Source organism: Muntiacus reevesi, chromosome 12 (genome assembly GCF_963930625.1).
Source record: "Muntiacus reevesi chromosome 12, mMunRee1.1, whole genome shotgun sequence".
Classification (NCBI taxonomy): Eukaryota; Metazoa; Chordata; class Mammalia; order Artiodactyla; family Cervidae; genus Muntiacus; species Muntiacus reevesi.
This window is the reverse complement of record NC_089260.1, coordinates 79,137,449-79,149,130: the sequence shown is the minus strand read 5'-3', so window position 1 is coordinate 79,149,130 and position 11,682 is coordinate 79,137,449. Positions and strand designations below refer to the sequence as shown.

At 43.2% G+C, this 11,682-nt stretch overlaps 1 long non-coding RNA gene across 1 annotated transcript in view; it reads left to right on the top strand.

Annotated features, from left to right (window-relative positions):
• Positions 1 to 1,149: 1,149 nt before the first annotated feature.
• LOC136145210 (uncharacterized) overlaps positions 1,150 to 11,682 on the top strand; it is a 49,273-nt gene continuing 38,740 nt past the window's right edge. The window contains exons 1-2 of the long non-coding RNA XR_010658718.1: positions 1,150 to 1,285; positions 6,334 to 6,435. This is a non-coding gene — a long non-coding RNA (uncharacterized lncRNA). The remainder of the gene's footprint in view (positions 1,286 to 6,333; positions 6,436 to 11,682) is intronic.

The following is an 11,682-nucleotide window of genomic DNA, read 5'->3' as shown; positions in this document are numbered from 1 at the left end:
CCACTTCCCCCTCCAGCCTGTGACCCTGGTGCTTCTTTTCATCACAGCCCCCACTGAATGCTCAGGGCACAGCTGGTAAGTGAATAGATCAGAGGCTCCATTCCTCCACTGAGAAGCTCGGATGCTAGTAGGAGGAGGTATAGGCCAGGTCAGGGGCAGGGGAATGTGTAGGAGTGCAAGGGCCACTCTCCTCGCCCCCGCACTGGACACATGACCCCTTTGATGGGAACCTCTCATACTGCACACCCAGCAGGGAAAGCACAGCACAGACCCTACCTCTGAGAGACTTCAGGACACCAGCATTCCGTGGGCCCCAGGAGGGAATGTGAGAGGATCCACAGGAAGCAGGGGCTTTGAGAGGGACCTTGAAGAGGACCCTCAGCCTCCTCTTGTCCACTTCAGCCGGGGGGTGTCTCATTCGCTTCTCAGGACTCCTCACCACAGCCAGTGCAGATGTCCTGACCTTGATTCCATACGAGGTCCAACAAGGTGGTCTTTGCCTCAGTCCAAGGAGAAATGACGCATGTTTCTGTCACCGTTGCCACCCCAAGGTCCACCCCTCCCCTGACCCCACTGCCTATGCTCCCTTCCTCTGACGTATGTCAGTGTGTACTTGTGTGCACACGCAGAGAATCTGCTCCACATTGCCAAAATATCCTGGGGTCTCAGGACCTCTAGTTCCCACGGCAAACTACGTGGCAGGGAGACAGCGCTAGCCTAGGAGATCCTAACTCTCCCTTCATCTCAAGACTCTGCCCCTGCCGAGGCTGATTAGTAGTAACACACACACACACACACACACACACACACACACACTAAATAAAACTTCACAGGCTAAAACGTATTGACTGAAAATTTATAGAAGCAATAGATAAGTTTGGTACCTATTATCTGACTCAGGTGACCAAGTAGAAATTATTATTCTTAAATCTTACAAAGACAGAATCTATAGTCATGAAATGATGATTAGGATAAGAAAACTTGACATTTATTTTTTTAAACAACTGATATCAAGTCCAACACTCTAAGGAAATGTAAAGTCAGGATTTTCCAGCCAGGAGTCCTGGGGCTGACAAACGCCCCTCCCCGCCCCCACTGGGCCTGGAGCGAGTGCGCAGGCGCGAGAGGCTGCAGGTGCGAGTGCGCAGGCGCGAGCGGCCACAGGCGAGTGGGCGGAGGCACAGGGACGCCAGAGCTCCCGGACCGCTCCTGAGGGGAGGGAAGGTGGAGACTGGGTCGGTCCCCACTGCGAAAGGCCCCTGACCGGGGAGCAGGACAGACACGAGTAAGTGCAGCTCCATCCGCAGCCCCTCACCGCGCGCCCCCGCCTGCCCAACGGCCAGCCGCCCCGACTCCTCCAGCCTCGGGGAGCGCGAGCCTCGCTGGGTCCTCGGGTCCGGGGTCGCCGCCACCGGCCGCAGGGTGAGGACCCCGGGCCGGGGCCCAAGACGGTCGTGGAACTGTGGGCGCCCCGCGCGCTCGCAGCCCTCCCTGCTCGGCGCCCCTCGACCGCGGGGGGCGGCCTCTGGGTCTGTGGGCGCCGCCTGGACCCGGTCGCCGCGGGCTCGCGGGTTCGGGAAGGGGAGGTGCCTCCGAGGAGCCCGAAGTCGGGGCCGCGGGGTGCGCGTCGGGCGCGTTGGGTCCGCGGGTGTGAAGAGGTCTCTGCTCCCGGATGCGCGCCGGTGATGGGGGCGCCCAGCTCGGGATCCTGTTCGCTGGCCGCCAACAGCGGGTGTTCAGATGGGACTCCGTGCTCTTTGCTAAAGCCTTCTGGAGGATAGGCTACAAAAGGTTATTAACGTTCACTTTCAGCGTTTTCAGGCTTTATTGACGTCACTGACTCTAAGAGCGCGTCTTGGAGGGCAGTTTGTGACATACTAACATCTAAGCAAAGTTTGAAATAAAACTATTCCCGCCTTTGTATGTTTTGGGGTATGGTGAAGAGTTTTTCTTGATTCCGTTAGGCTTTTCAAGCCTAACGACTTTTGGCGACTTTTGGCGGAGCTGCACTGCTCTTAAATGGTGACAGTATTGTCGCTAAGTCATGTCCCAACTCTTGGGACACCGTGGACTGACTGTAGCCCTTCAGGCTCCTCTGTCCGTGGAATTCTCCAGGCAGGAATACTTGAGTGCGTTGCCATTTGCTTCTCCAGGAGATCTTCCCAACCCAGGAATCGAAGCCGAGTCTCTGGCATTGTAGGCAGATTCTTTAGCAACTGAGCTACTAGGGAAGCTCCTAAGTTAAATGAGCATTTAAAAAATACTTCTTTGAGCAGTTACCATAGACGCTCAAATATTTGAGAATTTTAGTTATAGTAATGGGCGTGGTTTCTTTGGTTTTTTGTTTGGTTTTGGGTCTTTGGTTATTTTTTGTTGTTGGTTGGCTGGTTTTGGGATTTTTGGATTTCTTTGGGTCGGGGTAGAGTTTGCATCAGGAGGAGATGGTATCCAAATCAGGAGAAATGTTTATTTCATGGTGTTCTGGTATGCAGTGTTGCAGTTTAAAGTATCTAATCCTGGTTAAATCTCAGATTGGCTCCAGCAAATGGATATTTTTATTGAGAATAGTTTGGGTTTTGTTCTGTGGGTTTTTTATGTGCTTTTCTTTTTTAGTACAATCTGCTTATTTAGCATGCTTCAAATCATAATAGATTGTAGTTAACACTGGTGGTTGATGCAAGGAACAATGCTTTGTAACACAGAGATGGGTTGTCTTTTTCTACAGAAATTTGTTCTTGAGTCAGTAAATTTCCACGTAAAACTCTCAGGAGTGACTTTTGCTATAGCACTTTGGTCTCTGTAATGAGGAATAAAGCATATCATTTCACTGTTGAAGATAATGGCATATACTATAAAGATAGGCATCGGGTACATAAAAGGAATTCGAGCCTTGAGTTTGGTGAATTAGTGTCCTCAATGAAACGGCTTGTCTCTTCGAAGAGAAGGAGAGCGATAACCACATGGTGATGACCAGGGTTCTTTCCCTACCTTGAACACCAAGAGGAACGGGAGGAGACAGAGTGATTTTCAGAAGAACTGACGTTCATTTATCAACCACGTACCCTCGTTCCTTGCTGTTTCTTAATTCCCAGAGAAATTAAAAAACGTGGTTCCTAACCAGGATATTTGAATGGGAAAGGTCCTTTCAGTTCCCAGGCAGGTAACTGAATCCGTTGTATAAGCGTTCATCTGCCTGTACCTTGGAAGTAACACTGAGAAAATCGTCTTCTCTAATGGATGAAGTGGGCAGAATAGGAGGGTGGTGGAGCTTTTTGGGGCAAGTTTTCCAAAAGTTGGAGCAAAAGTAAATCAGTCTCTTCAAAGGAACAGACTCATTAGATACCAGCATTTGGGCCTTAAGGTCTTTTGCAACATCATGTAGCTTGTTAGTAAAAATACTCCAGACCAGAGAAAAATCCACGTGGTCAAATGCTTATTGGATGAAAAGTAATGAAAGAAAAAGAACATGCTGAAGATTTTTAATATCTGGTATTTGACCCAGATCAGTTGACTGAGTACAAATAAAGGTCAGTCAAGAAATCTTCCAGAGAGAGAATTTAGTCATTCAGCTGTGATGTGGACAAGAAACCTGCTATTTATTTGTTAAAAATTAATCCCAACTAAAATACTTTGTTAATTAGCAATAAATATGGATAAACTGCAAGTAGTTTACTATGCTGTGTTTTCAAAGCAGGATCAAGGAATTAAAAGTTACTGAAGTTTTCTCTGGAAAGTACTTTCTCAACATTATTTTTCAAATATTGTAATTCTGATTGCAGTGTGTATGAATCTCAGAGTAAAATCTGTTGAGGAATTGATATTCTCTGAGGTCAAATGACTGATTCAGAAGAGCAGGGTTAAATTGGAGGATAAAAGTGTCAATAACACAAATTGATATCTGTCATTTTAAATGTACTAGATTGAGGGCCATTTAAGTGGATCGTATAATTAGCATAATTGTGCGTATAATGGTTTATGCTAAATTACCACACAACTCCCCAAATTTCAGCAGCACAGCACTATGGTTCCCACATCACAGCCCTGGGTGGGTATTCACTTTGGGGAGACTGCACTCCTTCAGATGGTCATTCAGGAACCCAGACTCCTCCCATCCTATACCGTCTCCCTTCCCTTAGACCTCATCCCCATCTGCATCCATCAGCAGAAGGGGTCAAGAATATGGAGAAATGCATATGGAAGTTTCTGATGAGCCAGCTCTGGAAGGATCCAGGTCAGTTTCTCTGCTGCTGTTTTGGCCACAGTCCATTTCTGTGGCCACAAGAGAGACTGGGGATTCTTCCAACTGTTCTCCCCAGGAAGGGAGAACAATTAAAGTTGTCAGCAACTTTATGAATGTCAGTCATTCATTTCGATTTAATTCGTTTTCAAATCTTTATTGGCTGTTTGCCATACACCAAGCGCTGTGCAGAGTGTGACCTGAGAATTGGTTGAGCAGCATCTTGATCTTGGAGGAGTTGTGAATCCTCAGGAGAGAAGACAGAGTATGAAGTGCCTGCCATCCTAGGAGAAAGGGATTAAGAGAACCTGCTTTGAAAGTTCAGGGAATGATTCTAGATTTGAAAGCTGCCTGGAAATGATTGATTTGGATTCCACTTTCAGAGATGAACAAGATATGATTGTGAAAGAAGCTGGCATCAGGAGCCGTAGAAACAGGTCCTGCGATACAGGGTATCATAAAGAATATCATGTCGTCATTGTTCAGTTGCTAAGTTGTGTCGGTCTCTTTGCGACTCCATGGAACTAAGAACAGATATATCATTTTACAGCTAAAGCAGCTGAAGCCTAGAGTAGGAAGGTGACCATCCAGGTCAGGTAAAGGGGTTGAAGATCAGGTTTCAAGCTGAGAAAGAGTCCACGGGGACTCAGTCTGAGCAGTTCCAACACTGAAAGGAGACCACTAATGTTCTGGGAAGGCTGGCATCTGGCCTCAGTGTGGGATTTGAGACAGAGAGTGGGCCCAGGGGGAACTGAGCCTCCGCAGTGGGCAGAGGAGGCCACCCCATCTCCGAAAAGTGCCACTGACCTCAGAGTGGGTGGAATGAGCAGTGAATTCTAGTCCACCTGAGAAAGCAGTCCAATCTGAATAACTCTGAGTTTAGGTTTATCTTACAAACTTCTTAAGAAAGAACTTGGACAAGGCCAAGTCAAGTGCAGCCTCTTGAATTCCACACCCAGTATTCATTGGTGGAAGTGCTTAAACCCTCCAAGTGATTCCAGTATTTTAATTTTACTCTGTATTTAATTCCAACAGTCCTATGATTACTTAATGAGCAAATAACTGGAATCAAAAAGAGTGTGAATGTATTTTTAATGTGAGGACAGGTGAAGTGAAGCAGTCTGGAAGAGGGAACCAATAAAAAGGGATCTTGGTAAATAAATAAAGACATCGTTTAGAAATGGAGAGGTATTTGGAAGGAAATTAGTGCCTGACACCATACTCTGCTCTTTGCATGTTTAGGAGCTAGTTTCTGATGTTATTTTCACCACAGATCTCCCTGTGGTGAATTGTATTTGACCTCCACACTGTTTATCTCCTGGACACATTGTGAAATTTTGAGAAGAAGCAGGTATTAGAATTTGTCTTGAGAGCAGCTATAAACATTTCCTGGAACCCCTCTAGGGTAGAAGAAAAAGGAAAGGAAAATGGAAACAAGGGATAAAGACAGCTAATAATGTTGGAGATACCACTGGGATTTGTGGTCTCTTTTTGAAATGGCTTCCCTGGTGGTTGAGACAGGAAAGAATCCACCTGCAATGCAGAAGTCCTGGGTTCGATCCCTGGGTTGGAAAGATCCCCTGGAGAAGGGAACGACTACCCATTCCAATATTCTGGCCTGGAGAATTCCATGGACAGAGGAGCCTGGTGGGCTACAGTCCATGGGGTCACAAAGAGTCGGACACAACGGAGCACTTTCAATTCACTTTTTGAAACTAAATAGAAGAAGTCAGAACGTGACTGTTTCTTGATCATGGTTTGTTTTCATTTTTGTCTTTTTTTTCTTACTCCTTCATCAGTTATTCCAGTTGATAGAACATTATGTCATCTTCAGTTTCAGTGTGAGTGCTTGTCTTGCTTCCATTTGTATTATTCATGCAAACGTTGATTGAACTGATGACCCCAAGTCATCAAGGAAACATTAAATACACTGATGAATACATTTCTTAATTTTAGAAAAAATTAATGAGTGAAGGTTAAAATACTCTTCTTAAATTTGTCATTTAAAAAATTCTCATATGCATACCTCATTGCCCAATACTGCCAGAAAAATGAAGAATTCCTATGTGTTAATGAGCCTGTATATTTTTTTACAGGTATGACTATTACCGAGTGTAAGAGCCCAGTTTGCTGGCCATGTCCTGTCTCCAGGAAAGTTGTAGCTGCTGTTGTTTCAGGTAGTCCCTTGGGTACCAGAGGTGAGTTTATGAAGCTATACGACCTTTTACACTTATTTAAAAAAATTGAAGTGTCGTTGATTTACAGTGTTGTATGTCAGCTGTACAGGTAAGTAATTCAGTTGTGTGTGTGTGTGTGTGTGTGTGTGTGTATTCTTTTCCATTACCGTTTATTACAAGGTATTGAGTAAGTTCTCTGTGCGATACAGTGGGTTCTTATTGTTTATTTTATATATAATATGCCTTGCGTGATTCACGCTGGTCAGACAACATGATTATGTTCACTTCTGATATAATCTTTTTAGGTACAGCCTTAAAGTCTTTGATAAGATATTTTAAAATAATTTTAGCATGTGTGTGTTCTAATTCCAGTGGTAGTTATTAGAGATATGATTTTGCATGAAGTATTTCTCTTTTTGTTCTTGACCAATTAAAAAAATTGTTTTTATTTTCTGATTGGTTTGCTAGATATTTGTGACTACATTAAAAATGTTAACTTTTGTCTCATCTTAAAATACGATCTGAATTAGCAATGAATATTGTGCTATACATAAGGGCTGTGACATAAATCTAGTTTCTAACTTCATAAACACATAATCTAGAAGGGAACACAGACACATATGTAACAACTGCATTTGTTTACTGAGTGAAATAGTGAGATGGATAAAGTTCTAGTAAGCCTTGAACAGCCAAATCAGCTTCAGAAATAGATGTGCAGTTATTTTAAAATGTTTTAAACATTTTCCAGCTACATGCAGAAAATAGTGTGAAAAAGGTATGGTTTTTACTATAAACAATTTAGCATTTTGACATTCTGAGCATCCTCATCATGAAATTAAGTCCAGAAGGAGTTTTTCCCATGTCTCTTGAAATGGTCCTTGTTCGTCCACAACATTTCCCATAATAACAGAGGTGCTTCCAAGGGCAGGAAACGTCAACATTATTAAAGTTTCACAAAGCAAAGTCAATTTTAAGAATATGATGTCCCCAAACTGACAGAGGTCTTGAAAAATAATTTCAAGGGAGGCATAAATTATTTTCTGCTTGTCAAAGGGCAAAAATATTTAGGTTGAGCTAATGAATGGTTGAGTTTTAGAGTGGAGAATATCCTTAAAATATTACATAGATTTATACTGTCAGTAGATGCTACCTACATGAGGTTATTTGTATTTAAACAAATTTTAAAATTAAAACTGCAGTTTCTCAGTTGGATTTGCCATATTTTAAAGATGTTTATTAGCTACATGTGGCTAGTGAATACTGCACTGGATAGTACAGATACAAAACATTTTCATTATCATAAAAAATTCTATTGAGCAATACTAAATATATACCCAGATATTCATAGAGGAGGCAACCAAGTCTCAAGGAAGTAATAAAACTTCCAGAGGTCACACAGCTGTGTTTTTAAAGAAACGCAGAATGATGCAAAGCAAGTAATAACAGAGGCATTAAAGAAACCCAGGAGGTTTCTGGAACAGATAAAGTAGAGTTTAACAGTGCAGGCTTAGTTGTTAGCAGGGTTGAAGCTCATGATCATTAGGACGACCTACCTGATTGAATGTGGACAGATAAAATTTTATGCAGTGAATTAAAAGCAGAAAAATATTTCAATTTCAATCAAAAGCTGCCAGCTCCATATTTTTAGCCTGTGCTGTGCTTCCAGATTATGTTTATCACTTTAGTATACAGGGCACCACTCAAACCAAACCCGAAGTTTGGTTTGCCTGGCCCCAAGAAATGAAACAATCTTGAGGGGTTATGGCTATATTTGAAAAGGTTGATTTTTCAATGCATCATGCAGACTGGCCCTGTTTTAAAAGGGACTCCTGCCACCACATAGTCGAAATGTGAACTCTTTTCTCACTTGGCAAAAGTCAAAGATAGGCCCTGCATTTTTATTATTTCATTAAAATCCAAATATTATTTTTCCATTTTCTACCTTGTTTTCATCACAGTGTGATCAACTGTAGTCAAGAAAGGAAAGGTTAGATTTATCAATCGAAGTGTGATAAAGGCCCTCTAAATAATTGAACCCTCAGGAGAAACAATCCTCATGTATTCTTTTTCTGTTGCTTCAATATCTTCATAAAAAGTCATTTCAGTATGTTTGGTCCTGTAGCAGAGATTCTGTGAAGTGCTTATCTTCCTCGGAGGTCCAGAAAGCCTGTGAGTGTGTGGATAAAGGTGGGTCTTAGAGAGAGAGAGGGAGGATGGAGAGAGACTTGATGCTGAGAGAGGACAGTGTTCTAAAACCTCCTTGGGTTGAATGTAGGGGAGCAGAAATACCCATGAGTAATCTAGAGTAAAAGTTAAATAATCAAGGAGATGAATACTCTGAAGGAATATGGTAACTTCCCTCCTAGAAATAAAAGTTACCCTTATTAATTCTCTTCCTTTTGCCCCAGAAAAGCATTAGTTAGGTCTAGAGAGGGGTATTATTGCCAGAAATGGAAAAGGCAGTTTGAAGAGACTAGCCTGGAGCAGAGAGAGCAAGAAAGCTGAGCCAGTAGATGGAAAGCAGACTTCATGGAAGTCTCCAGCTCAAGTTCTGGGAACACCAAGTTCAAGTCCAAAAGGGCCCACATGGGAACTGAGGAAGACTGGCAGAGAGGGCAAAGTTACACTGAAGGTACAGTATTTATTATGGGATTGAACTCCTGAAAGGCCTTCCAGTAGCTTCCGATCTGTTCAAGAATCCTTCATGTCCTGCTGCTTCCCAGTGAGTGGCTCACAGCTTCAAGACCTCTTCTCCAGGCTAAAGAACTATTTGTAATATACCCTGCCTGTATTTTTTTTTTTTTTTTTTTTTTTTTTTTTTTAAAGGTTATTTGCTTTACTTTAATGTCAATGGATTGGAAATATCAATCACATCTAGAAATATCTTTCCAGCAACATCTATACAGGAGTCTGAGCAAGTTATTGGGCACTGTGGCCTGGCCAAAGTGACACATAAACTATCACCATCCCTATACAGTGCAATACAGGGTTGAAAGTGTTTTTCTGCTCCAGGTGGCGGCGGCTGCTGCTGCTGCTGCTGCTAAGTCGCTTCAGTCATGTCCGACTCTGTGCGACCCTATAGACAGCAGCCCACCAGGCTCCCCCATCCCTGGGATAATCAAGGCAAGAACACTGGAGTGGGTTGCCATTTCCTTCTCCACCCTGCCTGTATTTTTTACTTTGGCAACCCAGACAAGGAAAGTTGAACAATTTTCAGATTCTAGAGCTTTTGCCCCAGCCCTGGAAATGCTGCAGACAGCCAATCTCAGCTAAAGGGAGCCACTTAGCCCAGGGTCACATCACCCCTTCGTACAATGCCCTTCATCCAATGACAGGTGTAAGAATATAAAAGTTAAGACATCCTCCTGAATTGGGACATCCCCCTGAAGGGGTCATCTCATTTTAAGAACTCTCCCCCAAAGGGTCACCTGAGGTTTCCTGAGGCTGCAACACAACTTTACTTCTACCTTTGCCCAATCTGATGTCCTTTTCTTCCATACGTTGTTGATGCCAAGAGTTGTCCCTAATTAATCTCTTAGACACTAATCACTGTCTCAGGGTTAGCTCTGAACATGGTGGCATTTGTTTATGATTTGGAGTGCATACCTAGACTTTAAAGTGCAGCAGTGCCCAATTGCACAAATATGTCTTTCTATTTCTCTCTCTCATCTCTGTTTTCATTTTCTCGCTGCTAGATTAGTCAGGGGACTCCCAAGTTCTTCATTGTGTCATCCTGGTACCAAGATTCTCCTGGAAATTATAAAGTTATTCACCTTCTACATCAAGTACTTCTTATTTTTTCCCTAGAAACATAAATCATCCTTAAAAGGAATTAGAGTGTCAAATCTTAAATATATTTTAGTTTCTCCACCACTTTATACATTAAATGCTTTTTCCTGGAGACTGCTTCTGACATTGGCGTTCACTGTGCTCTCAAACTGCCTAATTTGGAAGCTACTCCTGTTTCCAAATGCTGCCTTCTGCTGGTCTCCTGAAGTTCTGAAGTCTGCCCTGCCTCCACTATTAGGTATAGTTCAGTAGTTGTCTACCTCAAGGTAATAGGGTATCTTTTGGAAGCTTTATTCTTTTTCCATTTACACAACACACACACACGTATATGATTACATATATTATATAATTCTAATACTTAAGCGTCTATGTGACCACAGCTTTATCTGCAGCCCACAGGTTTTGCTACAGTATATTTTCATTCAGTTCAGTTCAGATGCTCAGTCATATCTGACTCTTTGCGACCCCATGAACTGCAGCATGCAAGGCCTCCCTGTCCATCACCAAGTCCCAGAGTCCACCCCAACCCATATCTGTTGTGTTGGTGATGCCATCCAACTGTCTCATCCTCCATCGTCCCCTTCTCCTCCTGCCCTCAATCTTTCCCAGCATCAGGGTCTTTTCAAATGAGTCAATTCTTCACATCAGGTGGCCAAAGTATTGGAGTTTCAGCTTCAACATCAGTCCTTCCAATGAACACCCAGGACTGGTGTCGTTTAGGATGGACTGGTTGGAGCTCCTTGCAGTCCAAGGGACTCTCAAGAGTCCTCTCCAACACCACAGTTCAAAAGCATCAATTCTTTGGTGCTCAACTTTATAGTCCAACTCTCACTTCCATACATGACCACTGGAAAAACCATAACCTTGACTAGACGGACCTTTGTGGCCAAAGTAATGTCTCTACTTTTTAATACGCTGCCTGGGTTGGCCATAACTTTCCTTCCAAGGAGTAAGTGTCTTTTAATTTCATGGCTGCAGTCACCACCTGCAGTGATTTTGGAGCCCAGAAAAATAAAGTCAGCCACTGTTTCCACTGTTTCCCCATCTATTTGCCATGAAGTGATGGGACCAGATGCCATGATCTTCGTTTTCTGAATGTTGAGCTTTAAGCCAACTTTTTCACTCTCCTCTTTCACTTTTATCCAGAGGCTCTTTAGTTCTTCTTCACTTTCTGCCATAAGGGTGGTGTCATCTGCATATCTGAGGTTATTGATATTTCTCCAGGCCGTCTTGATTCCAGCTTGTGCTTTCTCCAGCCCAGCGTTTCTCATGATGTACACCGCATGTAAGTTAAATGAGCAGGGTGACAATAGACAACCTTGACGTACTCCTTTTCCTAATTCTGGAACCAGTCTGTTGTTCCATGTTCAATTCTAACTGTTGCTTCCTGACCTGCATACAGGTTTCTCAAGAGGCAGGTCAGGTAGTCTGGTATTCCTATCTCCTTCAGAATTTTCCACAGTTTATTGTGATCCACAC